General features: G+C 31.8%; 1 long non-coding RNA gene across 4 annotated transcripts; it reads left to right on the top strand.

The window, feature by feature from the left end:
* Positions 1-4,791: 4,791 nt before the first annotated feature.
* LOC143232745 (uncharacterized) lies at positions 4,792-16,157 on the top strand. Of its 4 annotated transcripts, none has more exons than XR_013017713.1 (4): positions 4,792-5,126; positions 11,173-11,410; positions 11,595-11,751; positions 14,071-16,157. It is a non-coding gene; the product is annotated as an uncharacterized LOC143232745 (long non-coding RNA). The 4 variants fall into 4 exon arrangements; XR_013017712.1 differs by having other exon boundaries at positions 11,125-11,410; XR_013017715.1 differs by lacking the exon at positions 4,792-5,126 and adding an exon at positions 5,156-5,290.
* Positions 16,158-19,654: the final 3,497 nt, after the last annotated feature.

Here is a 19,654-nt window from a genome sequence, read left to right as displayed (position 1 = left end):
CTATTCGTTGGTAAAAGAGTAGCCCAAGAGTTGGCGGTGGGTGGTGATGACTAGCTGCCTTCCCTCTAGTCTTACACTGCTAAATTAGGGACGGCTAGCACAGATAGCCCTCGAGTAGCTTTGTGAAAAATTCCAAAACAAACAAACAAACAAATGATTAGGATTAAGGTACCTTAGCCTAGGCCTAATCCAGTATTTAGTAGTTCAGTGTGCAGTACAGTCTACAGTTAATTATATGTTATGTACAGGGTGGCCTGTAAGTCCCTACCCATCCATATGTTATTATAAACAACGTTATAATACTAATGATGAGTTGAAGGCACCTGTTACCACGACTTTTGGAACAATAATCCATCCTATGTTGAGGCAAATGCCTCACAGAACATTGCGTCGCATAATATTATGCAGCGAGAATGAGGAACAGCACACAGATACACTGGATACATAAAATATATGGATGGGTAGGGACTTACGGGCCACCCTGTATATGTACCAGTACAGAATGATCAGTGTGTATATAGGCTACTACAGTATGTGTTGTTGGTCACAAATTGTTTGGGGATACGTTTTGACTCGCAATAGATTTGCATATTACCATTGACATTGCTTCTTCCATACAGCAACCATAGGAACAACCTAAATGAAACTTTTGCAATGATTGAAAACTAATTCTCCTAAAATGGATTGAAGCCAATCTCCAATGGTTTTCAACCAATCAGAACGCAGCAAATCAATAAAGGTATTTATGAATTCTTGTATTTGTGCTGATGGACCTAGGTCCAAAGATAACTTTTTTACAATCTTTGTTGAATGCAGACCTAGAGTTTAGTATGTTTGACTGTCTTACCAACATTTTCCTTTATAAATTTCAGCGTTTTTCTAATCATTATAACTATATATGATCCATATTCTTTTGTGTTTTTTATTATTTTTATTTTTGTATTTTTCAGACTGCAAGATGAATCGTGTTCAATTAAGTGTTGCACAGAAGAGAAAATTAGCAAAAAAGAACCAACAAAACGCTTTGGATTTAATTGCCAAAACTGGAAAGCTGACTAATTTTTTCACCCAACTTACACACATGATCTTCCAAATCAAAACCCATTTCCGCCATCAGAAGTCACTTGTACTGCATCTGACTCTGAAAAGATTGAAGTTGAACCAAGCTCCACACCTACAAGTGTCATTTGTTCACTTCTAGGTCGGAACAACATGATGACGTTGAGGTGTCACAGCCTGGCTCAACTGGCACAAGTCTCACAACTGATATCACTTTGCCTGTAAATTCTTCTGATATCTTTAGTGTAATGTTTATGCAAGTTGTTTTACAAGATAGTCTGAAGTTGAAATAATTGCTGAAAATGAAAACCTACTGGACTATGGTAAAAAATGCTTCAGTCTACAAAACATGAAAAAACTAAAGCATAAGATCCAGGGTTGTGGCTCGATTTCTCTGCTGCTGATGTGGCTTATTGGATTGCTTGTTTACTCACTGACAGACAACACCACAATGGGCCATTTGACAAATCTTGCCGGACTTTCAATAGTGGCAAACCAACAAGATACTGTTTACAAAAACTTTTTTGAGGGTAAAAGCCAATGGTGAGCAATACAAGAGAGAGTGGTTATTGTATTCACCATCAACAGGGTCAGTTTACTGCTTTGTTTGTAAACTTTTTGTCCTTAAATTGTCCTCGCGTTTTGTTGAAAGAGAAGAGTTCAGTGACTGGCGAAATACTATTGTAATTAATCATCACAAAGAAGCACTACTCACCGAGACTCTATGCTAACATACTTAACTCTCACACAAGGTTAAAGTTGGAAAAACAAATTAAAGAATCGTGCAATTACTGGGAATATGTCTAGGAGCGTGTAATAGCCGTTATTCGTACATTAGCTGAACGTGGCCTGGCTTTACGAGGAACAGATGAAAAATTTAGTTCACTGCAGAATGAGAGTTTTTTATGGGGTGCTTGAGCTCATAAGTCAGTTTGATCCATTTTTAGCAAGGCACATTTCAAAATATGGAAATTCTGGAAAAGGAAATCCTTCTTATTTGTCCAAAACCACCTGTGAAGAACTCATTGAACCAATGGCTCAAAAAGTCCATGCGTTCATTGTTGGTGAAGTAAATTCTTCTAGTTCTTTTAGCTTGCTAGTTGTCTCGACGCCAGATCTATCACATATAGGTCAGTTAAATGTTGTACTTCGATACTTAAAAGATGGGAAGCCTCTTGAACGCTTTTAACCATTCTAAAACTGAAAAACCATACCGGTGAGGAAATGGTAAATCAGGTATTGCAGTACTTACGTGAAGTTTGCAAACTTCGTTCTTTTCAAAATGTGGGGTCAGTCTTACAAAATGTTGCTAACATGTTTAGGCGTTATAAGGGGATGTAGCAAAATATTTTAGAAGAAAATAAATCTGCCATATATGTACCCTGTGCAGACCATTCACTAAATCTGGTAGGCCGAAGTGCTGTTGAACTCTGTCAAGTGGCAGTTCATTTTTTCTGTACAATGCATTTGCTCTATACATTTTTTTCAGCCTCAACCAGCCGGTGGAAAATTCTTAAAGCTTGTCTTGGAAATGAAAGTGTGTTAAAATCAGATATGAGGCACATGCTATGGCAACAACAGCAATTTTGAAATCTTTCTTTAAGATTTTGTAAGCTTTAGAATATCTAGTTGAAGACCAGTCACAAAAGGGAGACACTGGAAGATAAGCAGACAATATTGCAAATAAGATGCAAGAGCTAGAATTTGTTTTTATATTGATCATATTGGACTAGATTTTGTAAAAGTTTTATAAGGCAAGTCAAGTTCTGCAAAATGAGGATGTGAACTTAATAAAAACATGTGCAAACCTGTTCGGGTAATTAGCTGAATAACTACGCACTTTAAGGGATGACTTTGAAAGGTCTGAAGCAGTTGCAAAGGAAATGCTACAAGATATTGTTTACAATGCAGCTCAAACTCGCAAACGTGTCAGAAAGAAGGTACTGAATGACGGAGATGCACAAGAAGTAGATCTGAATGCCAGAGATAAATTTCGTATCACCACCTTCTACACAATTGTTGACAAACTAAAACCCATATGAGAAGAAGAGGAGAGGTGTACAAAGAAATAGCAAACTGATTTTCTTTCCTAAGTGATGTGCCAGATGATGTCATTTCATCTGCTGAAACTGAAAGGTACTCCCAATGTTCCCTAAATCTAATTGATGCTTACCCAGAGGTCTTGGACACTAATCTCTCTGCCGAGCTTTAGCAGTTTCACTCATATGTGCACCATATAAGTTCAGTGCAACAAAAACTGTAAAAATCAGATTCAGTCATGCTGAACTTTATAAGATAATTTCAGAAGACAAAATTGAACGTGCGTTTCCAAACGTATACATTACATTGCGTATATTTTTAACATTAATGGTCACAAATTGCACAGGTGAGCGTTCATTTTCTCAACTCAAGCATATTAAAAATTCCAACAAAACAACAATGTGACAAGACAGGCTGGATGTCTTGTCTCTGCTAAGTATAGAAGCAGATTTGTTACGCCAAATTAGTTTTGTGTATTTGATCAAAGACTTTGCAATTAAAAAAATCTAGAATAAAACTTTTTAAAATTTAAATAAATATTAAGGTGTAAGTAAATAATTTGCTTACAGGGTTTTAAGTTCAAAGTGAGAAATTGTTGACATCGAAGTGAGAATTTTTTAAATAAAAGCGTATAAAGTAAATTTTTCATTTTTGTTATCATCAAAATGAGAATTATTAACTCAGAGTGAAAACAAATATACAGTAAGAATAATTCTTTTTAATTATCATTAATCAAAGAAGTGACTTCTCTCATCATTTCAAAATTAAAGGCCTCAGTCATTGCTTGATTTTGATACATGCCCAATCCGTTAAGTAAATAAAATAAAAAAACTTTTTGTTTAATATACTTGTGGGGTCTGACCTGGAAGAAAACTGAAAAAGGGTTATAAATCAAATTTTTATTTCACTTTCAGCACTTGTTGAGTCTTAATGTTTTGTCAGTTAAGCAGTGGAGGGGTTGAGGGAGGCACCATGGTTGGTTTGTGCTTACGGTATTAGTTGCCCTTTATCCGGCCCTGACTAAGATGATCATAGGCATCTTATAAACACTATTATGTTTTCTTATCAAAAGTCCATTTAGGCTCATTTAATTGCTTTAAAATGTTTTTTCTGTTATTATCGCCAAACTAAACTGAGCACTGTTCGCTAACATATCCTCGCGTTGACACAGCTGTATCCCATAATTAAAATCGTATGCTTCTTTTTCGTATTTAGGCCTTCTTCCAAAAAACGTCTACTTTTTATCAAAACCCAAACAGACAGGTTCAATTAATTTAGAATTCTCTTTGACGAAATAAACTATTTTTCTTATCTTTTATCAACACTATAAGTGCCACTCTAATGTATATAAACCAATTGGCCTATATTAGTTACTAGGTCTTCCTGGTCTTTCCGAACATCTGTTTTACCTGACTTGTGTGTTATGTCTGTCTCTCTGTCCACTTTTCTCGCGCATTAGAATGTTTAATACTTAATTATCTGCTCGTTGTATCCTAGACATCAATAAATTTCATGGAACGTAAACGTTCAATAATCTCTAATCAATGAGTTATAAACACTGCGTACGACTCTTGCCAATTTATGAAACTAAACTTCTTATAAAATTTACTTTAAAATAATTTCTTTTATTGTTTGTTTATGAATTTCGCGAAAAGCTACAAGAGGGCTATCTGTGCTAGCCATCTAATTTAGCAGTGTAAGAGTCGGGGGAAGAAAGTTAGCTAGTCATCACCACCCATCGCCAACTCTTTAGCTAATCTTTTTACCAGCGAATAGTAGGATTGATCGTAACATTATAACACCGCTGCGGCTGAAGGGGTGAGCATGTTTGGTGTGACGGGGATTCGAGCCCACGACCCGCAGATTGCGAGTCGAATGCCTATACCACCGGGTCATTCCAGGCCCTGCCATATAAGCCTTAGATAAAGAAGATAGCAAAAATGATATGCATATGTTTCGCACGTTAAAACGAGGTTTCCATAGAAAACATCAAATATATATATGAGCATGTTAATAATAAAATAAAGGTAACCTAATACCTTATACAAATCTTAATTTTTTTCTATATATACGTCAAAGTATATTCTGATGTTGGCAACGCTGAACAAGTCGAGTTTTATCTTATTAAAGAATAGTCTTATTTTAATAGTTTTTTTAATTTTAGGCTTAAGATGAACGGTTATTTCAAAAGGTAATATATCAAATCACAGTATATTCACACAAAATCAAACATTCACGTACTGTATTAACACGTCTGATATTTACATGTTTCTACAAATTACTAAACCATTGTATTTGCGATTAATCACTATAATTTTAGTGTGACTATTGCTACTAATTTCAAGTTTTCATTTAAGTTGCTAATATTTGAGTAAGCCTATGTTTTAATTTCTTAAGTTAAAAGTCAAAAATGAACTTTTTAAGTATTTAATGTTGGTCTTACTTCAGTGGTTTTAATAGTATTTAATAGTGTTGGTGTCTTATCTGTAGTAAATTTTTGACTTGCAAGTAATATAACAAAGGCTGTTTCAGCCAATTTGAGAATTAAATGACAACCTCAGAGATGAGTCAGTACCGATTTCAAATTGTGGGGTAAACCTACATAACGGGAGATACAAGTGTTTTTCTTGCTGCTCATGTAACACTGATTTCCAGCAGTCACATTCACCTATCATGTTGATGAATAGTTTTTATGGTTGCTATATTTACATTATTGCTATAATTCTACTGTTATTAGTGCTGATGAGATTGGGGATAAATTGTACCAAATTTGATACTGGAGTTTCTCGTGGGAACTTGTTAGCTTCCTCTTTTAGCTTTAGCCTTTATTTTTACATGATTTGACACTTTCATTTAGGTGATGCTTTTGGTATGCAGTTGCTTTCTCTCAGCTAATGTGGAGATAAATCTTTGAATTTTATGCTGCACTGCCTGAGAAGTGATGGGGGATATTATGTTAGTGACATTGTCTGTTTGTGGTGGTTGTTTTCTGTGAGCCTTTCAGAGAAGACTTGCTTTATGGCTTCTTATTCAATGCTTTTGGTGACTTAAGACAGTAACTATTGTGCTAGCCTTATGGAGAGTGTTGTTTATCTGAGGTACAAATGCCTTACTGCATATAAAGGCTTGTTTAAAGTATGAAAATTGATAGTTACAGTAGACTTGATGGGTGGTGATTGGGAATTAGTTTAGATAACACTGAACAATTTTTTTGAAAAGGTTTGCTTCCTGAAAAGTTTTTGCTGATTGTGACAGGTACCTGGTGGGTATGCACAAATATAGTTTTGGTTTTGCTTCATCATGTAGGAACTCTGAGAAATAGACAGTTAACTGTTTACTGGCAATAATGTATTTAATTGTGTTTATGTTCCTAATATGCTATTAAGTTCAACATAATTAAAAGTGTTTTGCTTCTGATTTTCGTTTATATTCAATGTCCAGAGCATCACGTTGCATTGTCCAACAGTAGTCAGCAAGATTTGATGGATTCCAGTTGCCCTGATATCATTTTTACATTGTAGCAAAACTGAATATTTCGATGAAACAGTACGTGGTAGGCAAATTTGGATGTGATTTTCGTGATCAACAGCCAAAATTCTATAAGTAACACCCAACAGTGTTCAAGAAGCAAAAACTTTGTTGTGCAGTGTAACTGGTTGGGCCCCTTCATACTATTATACTAATATAATATACTATACTTGGGGCCTACTTCATACTAATTAGTGCCATATCACCATAATGGGGGCTTGAATGTTAACTTTAGGAGATAAATTTATTTAACTTAGTTACCCCCAAATGGTAGTACCTTATTTTTTTTTTAAATTTATGTATTTTTTCTTCATAATAACTGTCTGTAGGCAGTGAAGGGTGATATAGATGTGCGACATTTTGGGCATGAGCACCCACATCTTGCTTTCCTAATTTCTAATTCTATTTCTATTATTTTAATTTTTTTTGCTATTCCCTTATATTCCTTTATGTGAGACTGGTGAACAGAGGTTTGGACTGATAGATGGTGTATCCCCCCACAGTGTGGGTCCTCTTCCACAGTTACCTCCAAAACCTAGGATACATTTTATATCTCACATTATAGCCTGTACCCTGGGTTCATTTTAATTGGTGTAGTGTATTTTATTTTTGTTTTAGTATATAACAAACTATATGTATGTATGTATATATATATACACACACACATATACACATTTGGTAATTTTCAACTAGATCACAATTTTTCTTCAATTTGGGTCATGATGGTGGGTGAAATAAAATATTGGTCTGGCTAACTAAGAAATGAATATTGGCTGTGAAGTTCTTATAAGTGATATAATTGTTGCTACCAGTTTGGCTGCAAATTTTGATTTAATTTTCATAAGTCACACACTCAGTGTTTTTTTTTTATCACACCTAAAGTGTTTTTGATTAGATATTATGAATTATTTCAATACATCAACAAACCAAAGTGAGTAAGAAAGTGAAAATAGATAGTAAATAACATTAGCTTTAGGATCACAACCAGTTCTTTGGAACAGGCCAAATCAGATTCTTTAAAATAGATGTGGTAGTTTTTCCATCCTAAAACAGTTAATAACTTCTTGTATAGTAATGCCATTGAAACTAGACTAATAGTTTCTTATCATCACTTTTATGCATTCAGTATAGCCTTTGCAAGCACCATTATTTACACTAATTGCTTAAACTAATATCACATGTTGCTAAATGCTCTTTAATTTAACAAAATTAATTAGGAGAACTTCACAAGGTTTAGCTAATTTGTGCTAAAAAGGCAATGAATAATAACCATCCACCCATATGTTTAGCATAAAAAATACTTATGTAACTGCATGTTCTTTCACCTTATAGTTTTGCTGATGTAAATCAGCTGTCTTTAATCTAAATGACAAAAAAACTAAAAAAACATCTTTACTCTTAGGTGAATTTGTAGTAAAAACCTGTACACTGATAGCTCATGTGAGTTTTTGTATAGATGTGCACAAAATGTTTTTCATAATGGAATGGTTTCTGTTGAATAACTTTGCACATGTGATTTATATTTAGACCAAATTTAACACCTAATTATAAGTTGTAAGATCTATCAGTGAACCAAGAATTAAAAATAACCCATAAATGTTAAGTATGTTTTTCTATCAAATAATGTTTTGGTGCAAATCAAAAAAAGAAAGAACTTCAAAACTGGAGATTTTTATATCTTGTGTATTTCGTAATAGATTGCCTTGAAATTTAGTGTGTGAAGTAAGGGTCCAGTTGAGCACATTCATTGAAAATATGTGATAGTTTAAATTACCAACATCTGAGCTATATAAAGTGGAAAATCACTGAACTATCATACCTGTTAATAACACATAATATGTCTAGCAGATTGTTTGGTTACACGACACATGAGATAGATGTTTTAAAAGTCCCAAATATGTTATTGTTCTTACATGACTGAATCCCACTCTTCAAAAAATTCTATATTTGTGCCAGACTGTGATGAAAACTTGAATATGGATGAATTAATCCAGGTTTTATATCCAACATTGTTAGTGGTAGTAAAATAGGCAAATATCATGCAAATAATTTTTTATTTTTATATTTTTTGGACTGCCCTAATACTCTTGTTGTGCTTGAACATTGTTTATATTTTTATTCTGTTAAAAGTGTTAAAAATAATTGAATTAGCTAAAGATAATAGAAAAAAATATTTGACAGCATTCTAGTTAAAATCATGTCATCTTGAAAATTGCTATTGATAAACAACAAGAGCAAAGAAAATATTGATATTTAAAGTACAGTTTCTGAAATAATGCATAGAGGTAATATATTTGGTTTGTTTGTTTGTTTTTTTAAATTTTGCACAAAGCTACACGAGGGCTATCTGCACTAGCCATCCCTAATTTAGCAGTGTAATAAGACTAGAGGGAAAGCAGCTAGTTATCACCACCCACCATCAACTCTTGGGGTACTCTTTTACCAATGAATAATGGGATTGACCATCACATTATAATGCCCCCACAACTGAAAGGGCAAGCATGTTTGGTGTAACAGGGATTCAAACCTGCGATCCTCAGATTACAAGTCGAGCTCCCTAACCACCTGGCCATGCCAGGCATAATATATTTGGAGAAAGGAGAAACATGTCAAAACACAGAGACTGTGATTGAAAATGTTACAGTAAAAACCTCCTAAAACATGTATTAAAGTCTACTACAAAGATAAAATTGGATTAAATAAAATAGCTTTATGTCATGATAAGTTATTCCAGTTTTAGTAGTATTTTCATTTTATTCAATAATCAATGAAATTTCATTCAGTTATTTTTGAGGTAGTTTTTATAACTGGAGATTTAAAACAGATACAATTGTTACAAAAACATAAACAAATTTCATGAACCATTGTTATTCTGATGCTTGTTGCTTAAAGAGTACAATAAATACATAGTTTGAAGAGGAATAAAACTAAGTGCAACACAAACAGATACTGTGTGTAGGGTTCCTAGTTTATTCTTTGTGGATTTGTGTTATAATTCCAAATGAATGAGCACTTACAATGACTGCATTAATGGTTAAACTAAAACTGAGAATTAAAACTAAAATTAAATTATTCTAAGTTTTGCATAAGGTGTAAAAATCCTGTTCATTATTAATTTGTTTTTCACATATAATTATTTGATTTGGTAGCTATCCTTTGAATTACCATTCTATGATATAGTTTATGTGAATGCAGGTTTTAAATCCTATTTAGCAAGTTTAGCTTTTTTCTAAAAGGAATCATGAAGATGTGTACCTGATTATATATAGTTACATGTTTTCAAGTGATTTACCAATGTTTTTTATTATTTGTTTTATTGAATCCATTTAGCTGCTAAAGTGCAACTTGATATGACTTACTGAAAGTTTTAGATTTCAGATCATTTTGAAAATATTAAAAAAAATTGAAAGTTGGTAAAATTTATTGCTAAATTACAGGTAAATCAGCACCAAAATTTTTACATATATTTATAGTAAGTATTTAATCTTAAAATTACTGGTGGGCTTCATATCATTGGCTTTCAGATACATTTTTCTGAACATTTATGCATGAAATTACTTATGGATTTTTTAATTTCTTGGTCGACAGGTCCCTATATGAGACATACAAAAAAAGGTAAACAAAAAGTTCCAATAGTTACTGCAAAGATCCACTGTATAGTTTGCAAAAAAAAAAAGTGATAACATCCAGATTTTTGACAGTTCTTTACACAAAGTGTTGTAAAAAGTAAAAAAAAATATATAAAATTACTCACTGTGATGGAATATGTCAATCCTATCAGTAATGATGAATGATATAAAAAAATTTTGATAATTTGAGAGTTGGGCTACTTTTATTAACTCTAAATCTGAGTGAGCATTTGAAGTGTCTGACCAGAAGTCCCAGTTTATACATTGAACAGTGACAGCATCCAATACCATTTATTTCTCTTTCTCCAAAAACTAGTTCAAACCATGTTGTTATCCACAAAGTTAAGAAAATGGAAATTTTATAAGGTATAGTGAAAATTATTAAGAAATCATGAAAATGTTTCTGGCAGAAAGTAAAAAAAAAATGACTTTACAGAGTGAAGTTAATAATGAACTTGTATTTACTTCTTTGATATTTTGATGATTCTCTATACTTCCCAGAAAAAAACGTTATGAGAGTAATATTAAAGTAATGTATATACCTAAATTTATTATATAAAATAATTTATTAGTTATACCTTGAATTAAATAATCAAATTGCATTTTACTTTTAGTAGACCATTTTAATTTTTCTGCTTTATTTATTACCTCAGTGAACATGTCAGTAGACTTGTGTCTGGATAGTTTAGCAAGAAAAATGTGCTATACAGCTCTACACATTGTAGGAATCCTTTGTGGAAATATTGTGGTTTGAGAAATTATCAAAAGACACTGCAAAATGCTAGAAAATTGATAGTTTTTAATATTATATTTAATTATTTTTATAATAGGAGTGCACTAGTATGATATATTTTCTTATAATAATTAGAAATAGCGTACAAACATGTTGACACTGAAACTGACCAAAATCTGTTAGAAGGAGAACATGAGCAACTCATGCAAGAAATGCTGACAACTGATGCACAGCAGCTTTTGAGTCAGAGGATCATCATCAAGAACAGCCTGATGAGCAGGAAGAAGTAGATGTCTCTTGGTCATCAGTAGAGTCCACCAGTGGCACACAATTAGAAAAGACATGGAGATATTCTGATACCAAACAAATTGACATGAAACCAGTTCTAGAACCTTCATTTGAAGATGTTACCAGTGGGCAGGTGTGAAATCTTGTTAATTGTAAATGGAAGACAGCTCCTATTTGTCTTAATTTGGAAAAATGTTTTAAATATTAAAAAAAAACAACCATGCTCATGTGTTTATAATATGTATTCCAACTTATTTACATATCACTATAATTCATAAAGGATTTCAATCTTCTAATGAATATGACTTGGTTTCTAGCAATCTTTGGATCAGATTTTCACCTCAGATGAAAGTTGTATTGGAGGCAGCATTCAAAAGTTGACAAAATTTATTATTTCTGAAGATAAAATAGAAGTATATTATATTTGGGAACAGTAGCAGGATGTACAATTCCATAACCACATGAAATCACAAGGTAAGGTTAAAATAGATTTAAGTGAAGATTTAATTTTTGTTGTGTAAGTCTGGTTTGTGGTTTTGTAAATTAAATTATCACTTAAAAGTGTTATGGTTTTCATACTGATGGATGTCTAGCAGAATTAAAAATGTAGGTCAGAGAGAAGTTCAGTATTCACTAGTGAGGTAAACTACAAGCAAGAAAGGGTAAACAGGAATAAGAAGTTATGTATTTTTGCACATACTTATTTAATATCTGAGTACACTTCATTTGTTTTTTAAATATATCAAAATATAGTAAAAGTGTATGAAGCTATGAATGTGTTTGTAATACTGTAATTAGTTTCTCATTAGTATGTTTAGTATGGCAGGAATTGAAGATGATTTCACTTCAGTTTTAGTCAGGTCACTCATAGATTTCACTGAAGTGCTAACATTTATTAATATGATAAAGTAATGCAATACAATTTGAAAATATGGAATATATTTAACATATGAAAAACAACTTTTTATATCGTGTAACACAATTTGTAGTTTATTGCAGAATGTAGAATAAATATCAATACAGAAACCAGAAGTCTTATTATTATTTGATGCTGTACTCTTGAGTGTTTTAGTGTGTCAGGGGCTCTTCAATATGTTGTAGCCACAGAGTCTTCATAATTGGCTTTCTAAACATGTGGGGTGTATCAAAGCAAACATCCCATTGAAGGAAAATGAATTTACAAGGAACAAATCTTACTTGCTAATTAAATTGAATGTTCAATACTATGAAGTCTGTCTGACATTACAAATGTACAATGTCCCTACACATGAACATGTTGCATCATATACAATATACATCAGAATTAGTATCTTCAGTATCTTTATTGGGAGGGCTTGATATGGCCCCTCCTTTATATAGAAATCAGTTTTATCTTAAGCATGTTAAATTTTGAATGATTTTGTGATTTTTATGTATGTGGTACAAATTTCTTGTTATATTTTTTTTAGTATTTTAATAATGTGTGTCAGTATTGAAGTTTGTGTCAAAGATTGTGAGCTTCAATTTGTTCTTGATATAATACTTGTCCTGTGTAATACACTGAATTTCTTATATTCACAATATGATTTATGTGATAAGTATAAGTGTCAAAAATAAAAAACCAACAACAACTAGCACTTGAAATGTTTAATTTTGCTAGATAAAATGTCCTCTACTGGTACAGCAGTAAGTCTATTGATTTACAATGCTAAAATCAGGGGTTCAGTTCCCCTCAGTGGACTCAGCAGATAATCCAATTTGGCTTTGATATAAGAAAACACACACACTAAATGAGAATCTGGTGAGGTGTCAGTAAATGTTTTTATGTAATGTAACTTTAGTATATGTTGAAGTAAAGAAAGTGATTTAGTAGCATTGGTCATAAATGCAAAGAAATGAAGGCTGGTAAAACAACAAGTATTTGAAATTATCTTGAAAGTTGTTGTTTCACAGACTGGAATTAATCATTAAGTCAGTGGTTTACAAACTGTGTGTTGCACCATATTGATAGGGATGTCCAAAAGAGTTCACCAAACAATGGATAATTAAGAACGTTAAAAAAACTAGAACATCTAGGTAAGTGGGTTTAGGTGTCATTAATGAAAAAGAAAATTTTGGAAACTACTGCAAGAAATTTTGCAGTTGGCCTAAGTATAATACTTGTTCTTATCTAAGTTTTAAAAAAATATGGTTTTAAATGCTCTCAACATTTCCTTAAGTTTCCATTTTTTTAAAAGAACAAAGGATTATGATTAATGAGTGTAATGTAATATATATGTAGGTACAGATGTTGATGTCATGCAAGCTGGACTTTCCAGATGACCATTTTCAATTTCTGTATATTAGTATTACTCTCTGTACATTGCTTTACATTATCATTTGCTTTAATTCCCATCCCCCCTTTGTTTTTTATTTTATTTCTGAATTGCACTCTCACATTTTTTGTGTAATATACACATTTCTTTTGTACAAATTAAATGTGACACCAAAAGTCTCCAGTTATGATTGGCTAGGCTTCAAGGTCAATTTGAACTGGAATGCCCAGCTTACAAGATATTATCATCTGTTTTTATATATTACACTGCACTTACTAATCATCACCCTTTTTCCTCCTGAAGAACAACCAACTATTTGCAATCACTTTAGTTTAAGGTCTTTTTTTTTTTTTTGTAAATTTCCTGCACTTTCAGAGCTGACTCTTTTATCAGAATTATGTTTTCCTAGATATTTGTTTTGGAACTCATACAGTGAAACTTGTATGCTTGCATCAGATGTTTAAACTTTGATACTAACTCCTTCTTTGCACCTAAATAGAATATTTCCTCAGAAGCAATTAAAACTGATGCCAAAAAGCATCTTGTACCAGTAAACACCATGAACAGAGAGACAATAAAATTTATTCAACAAGGGAATGGATTTTTAGTGTTGAACAAAGAAGGAGCCACCAGAACTATTATATTAAGAGACTCTTTGAGTTGAGAATATCGAACAGTAAAGTGTAGAGTGAATTGTAATTGTGTAAAAGAATGGCACTATAAGTATGATATTGATTCTTAGAACTAGTTGTTAAAATAAAGAAATACTATTTTAAATTTATTAAAAAAGAATTTGATAAATGGTTTTACACACATTGGAGAATTATTTTTTCAAATGACTTCTTTAAAAGGTAGAAAGAATTGAAAGTGCAATATATTTTTATATCATAACAATTATGTTACTTTTTAAACATGATATTTCACATTTAGAAGAAGTAAATGTTAGTGTAGTAATATTTATAAGATACCACTGAGTAGTGTATTTAGTTTTCAAAAACAAAAGTTTTATAACCATTAGAATATTTGTTTGTAAATATAGCTGTACTTTCAAAAAACTATAGTAAGTTCAGTTGGAAACATGTTTCTTTAATTTAAAAATTGATATACATAATGACAGTCTAAGACCTAGAATAACAGAATCACCATTCATCAACTCAGCCAAATGGATAATTTTATTAAAGAGGTTGTTTTTTAGTGTTAATATAACTTAAACTGAACAACTGTTCTTTGGTAGTTTATCACAGTAATTTGAAGAGAAAGAAACTAAATGAGAGTTGTGTATAAAGCCAGTAAAGTAGAACTTAAGGAGGTATAAAAAATTTGTGATAATGAAGAACAATTATTTTCATAGAAAAATTAAGTGGAGGTATTCAAAATATGTATTGTCTGTAGTGAGTTTGTCATTTGTAGAGTTACAACAAAAGTCCTAGGCCTGTGTTTGGTCATACTTTGTAAGTGGCACATTTTTAGCTATCATACTGATAAAAAAATAATTGTTTTTTGTTTCACTGTTTCAGAAATAATTTATTGGTTAACTTTTCTGAGATTCAGTTTGAAATATTTGGAAAACTAAATAGAAAGCTATGTTCTCCATAGACTCATAGTAATTGATAAAAATGGTTGATATTGAAACAATATTTGGAGACTAGTTGGAGATCTGGAAGAAGTGAAACATATGATGTATATTAAAAAATAATTAAAATGCAACATTTTTGCTGAATACAAAATTTGTTTACTGAAGCCATCAATGGCTTCCACTTGGAAAACACACCACATGTTTGATGTATTCTTGTCATTATCAGAAGTAATGTACAAGACTAAGGTTATGACATTGATGCAGTTACATTCTGCATTATTTTTCTTACCTACTGTAGGTTATTTCCTGTATTTCTACAATAATTAGTTGAATTTTCATATTTGTTTAATACTATTTATTCCTTTTTTAATGTTACTGTTTCTAGCTATTCTTGGATATCATATAAGTCATATTGTGAGATTGAGCTGGAATTATAAATTTATGCAATAAAATTTTATGAACTGTTGTTTTTGCTTGTTCTGCTATAGGTGAATATTCAGTGTTATTTCTTTGGTAACCTTAATGTTCTTTTAATATGTATTTTAATTTTCTTTTAGTTTGACTGTAATAAATACTACTACATTCACTTTCTATTTCATGTATACTCAGTCCTATCTTTTATCTCTATTTTATCTTTGCTTTTCCTAAATATTTGTTTAATTTGAAGGTGAGATAACGTGTGTTTCTTAAATTCATTAAATAATTACCTATTTGTATTGAAATATAAGGTAAACTTCAAGTTTAGTTTTTAGCTGTTTCTTGAACATATTTTATTGACATATTATGGTAATAAATATCTTTTAATTATGTATAATAAAATGTTATATTTTAATTATTTTATTTTAAATTACACAAGTTCCAGTCATTGGTTCTAATGTACTATCTTTTGCGTTTTATTATAAAACTGAACATAGTATGATAAACAATTAATAACCAAATTTGTATGGTATTTATTTGAAGTATTGAATTGATAGTTTGAAAATGCAATAAAGAATTAATTAAAAAATATGCCTTCAGAATTCTATTTGTGGTTAGAACTTCGAGAGATGAAACCAATTCTACTGTCAATTATCTAATCTTAAAACTTTTGTCAGTCCACGTTTTTTTTTTATAACAGGCTTTCACGAATTTCATGAGACAGCCAATAAATGATTACAGTTGTTTTGCAATGGCGTTTGTTCATAAACGTTTGCTCAGAAATAAATTCCGAGATATTTTGAGTAGAAAGGAAAGAATTATAAGATGTAACAATTCTTGTGGTGATCGAAGTCAGGGACGTTTATAATTATTGTTTAATTAAACGCGTCTGTGAAGGAAAATTATGTGGCATTTAGCTACTAAGATGACTAGAATTAACGTTTTAATCTTCAAAAAGGTTAAATTACTTCAGTTTCTTAACTTCGTGTATTTCAGAAATACATTAGATTTGTAGGTAAGATGTTGAGATCTTTTTTTTTTAATCTAATTTGGAAGAAATAAATAAAGTATATATATATATATATATATATATATATATATTGGTTTTTATTCAAAACTAAACTTCAAACTCAAATACGTTGAGTAGTTTTAGGATAAGTAGATTGCGGTAGAAATGAATCTCCCTTGACCTGCATCGTGGAATTCAGAAGTGGATTAAGTTTCGATCTTTGTGCTGAGGCCTTTACTTTGCTGTTGTGATTTCATAAATACTCTTGTAAGTCCATGCATGCAGAATTTTTTATTCGATGTTTGAACTGGACGACTTGGCGTCTGAACCTTTGTTTATAAGATTCCATTCTAAGAACAAATTGCAGGTGTCATGAGTAATTAATTATACAGTTTGCTTTATTTGGATGCAAACCTATGTCTACCGTCACGTTTCGTTGTTCTACGACATTAGTTTTAAAATAAGACAATATTAGTATCTCTGAGCCAGGAAAATATTCTTAATGGAGTTAGTGGTTGAGGCATTTGTCAAGCAATCTGAAGATCGTTTGATCAAAATCTGTTGCTGATCATGCTTGCCCTTCCAGCTGTGGTGTCATAATGGTACGACCAATCTCTATATTCGTTGGTAAAGAATAGCACAAGAGATGGTGATGAGTGGTCTTTATTAGCTTCCTTCCCTCTAGGACAGCTAGCGCAAATAGCCTTCGGATACCTTTGCGCGAAACTTAGTTAATGTGGGTAATTAAAGACATCTTCGAAATTTCACGTCAGTTTGGGACCATTTTCAGTTGAATTGAACCAATATAATTTAATGTTAAAAGTCGCGTATTTAATGCTATTGTGTGACTTACTCAAAGTTGCCATGCCTACAGTGCGAAGGTACTGTGACGGTATAGTGTTAATTGTTGGAGGTTTAAAGTGACCGTGACGTCTCGAAGCGGTTACACCTACTGACCCATTGTGTTTACATATAGATAACACAGGTACGCTTAACGTTTAAAGCCATTTGTTCTACGCCTGGTAAACCGTGTGATTTTAAAGAGTTGAATCTATTTTGGTAGTGTCCTCCTTTGAACGAGTGCCTGTGACTTGACAGTAGATAATCAAAATTAGCTAATCGCTTTACTTTAAATAATTATTGCCAGATGGGCATTGTACTTTGGAATAGGTGCTTAGTTTAGTGATATCGACAGTTTAAAGAACGTGATTTCATTCATCAACATTACGACTACGGTGGTTAGAGCACTCTATTCGCAATCTGGGTCGTGGGTTCGAATCCTGTTCTCGAATATGCTCGCTTTTTCAGCTGTGACGATGAATCCCACTATCGTTGCCATGTAGTAGCCCAAGAGTCAATTAGTTGCCTTCTTTCTAGTCTATCACTTTAAAATTAGGAATAGTTAGCGGAAATAATTTTGCTTGAAATTCGAAACAAACAACGATATTCATTGACCTTTTAATTTTTAAAAATAAATGCCATTTTCTTACAAAATGTTTTATATGAATAGTTATATAATAAAAACTACCGGGACAATTAGTAGCAACTATTTTTCTAAATTATGAATTATCGTCAACTTGTTATTAAACGACGCGCTATAAAAACCTTTGTTTCCCTAGAAGTTGTATCTAATGCATGAAATTTGTGCCCCTGTTCTTGAATGATTTTATTAAAGATAAGACTAAAATTAAAAGTAATTTTATTCACAAGCTAGTCTGCATGAAGTATCTCTGACACATTGTACTGCTGTTGAAGTGTCAACAGAGTCTTAGGGGAAAAAAAAAGCCAAATGACTATACAATTTTCAGGTTAACTTTTATGGGAAATGTGCTGTCATACATCTTTTAGAAGAAGGTCCCTCGAGCCATTAATGTTATGAATTCTAAACTTGTTAAGACATGAGAAATTGAGGATGTGTTGTTACTTTGTTCTGATTACATGGTCTTCGGAATGACAGTTTACCTCGTTTGGCAAGATAGATGTACCAAAGGTGGATTTCTCCTTACTTTAGGAAAAGCATAGTTTATAACAATTAAAATAAACATTGTTCCCTTGCTTACCATAGAAGCGTACTTGTTTGTTCACAATAAATCTAGTGAAAGTAGATTGTAGTGTATTTGTAAAATAAAATGTACAATAAATCAATCGTTTAGACTTATGGAATATTTCCAAACTTTCCATTTTTGTATGGTTCCTGAGGATTAAGAATTGCCTAGTCGCAAAAGGGTTAATAATTATGTTATTTTTATGGTCCATGAGGTTTTTAAATCGGCTTTGTACTAGTTAATGGTAAGTTTAGTATTGGTAAATGTTTATAATGGATCATTCAGATGAACATCTTAACACACTAATAATCGTTCCCCGCTGGTACAGCGATAAGTATATGGATTTACAACGCTAAAATAAGAGGTTCGATTTCCCTTGGTGGACTCAGCAGATAACCTGATGTGGCTTTGCTATAAGAAAACACACACATGCTTATAAGCATTCACAAGTAAATTTTATACTTCACACAATATCTTTATTGGAACAAGGCTTCAGACAATAAATTTACAAATAGATCCGAATTTGAAATCCGAAAGGAATTTATATTATCTAAAATGTTACGGCAACTTAAAAATCTGGATTATAAAACACGTTTGTATTAAACATTTTAGTTTTATGGACATTGGAACCAAAGCTTTGTTTTTGAAATATTATATAGTAAACATTGAATATGTATCAGTAAAAGAAAGGTTAACAATAACGTGAAAAGTGTTGGCATCACGACTAGTGTTTACTACATTCTTGGAAACAGATATGGAATTATCAAATACATGTTCTGTAAAATGTAGATAGGGCACTAAATTCATCTGTCTTTAATAAATCATTATTAATAACAATTTTGACATATAATGTAAAATTACTCGTTCTTGAAACGTATTGAAGGTAGAGCATTAATAGAAACGCTTGTCATTTCTTTACATTTAATGAAATACCAAGCAGTGACGAATCCAGGCCTTTCCACGGAGGTGGGGAGTGAAATGAAATTCTACAAAATGAAAGATACTATAATCTAATTACAAATTTACAATGAAATCT

This window comes from Tachypleus tridentatus, chromosome 11 (genome assembly GCF_004210375.1).
Source record: "Tachypleus tridentatus isolate NWPU-2018 chromosome 11, ASM421037v1, whole genome shotgun sequence".
NCBI classification, from domain to species: domain Eukaryota; kingdom Metazoa; phylum Arthropoda; class Merostomata; order Xiphosura; family Limulidae; genus Tachypleus; species Tachypleus tridentatus.
This window is presented reverse-complemented; position numbering and strand designations above follow the sequence as displayed.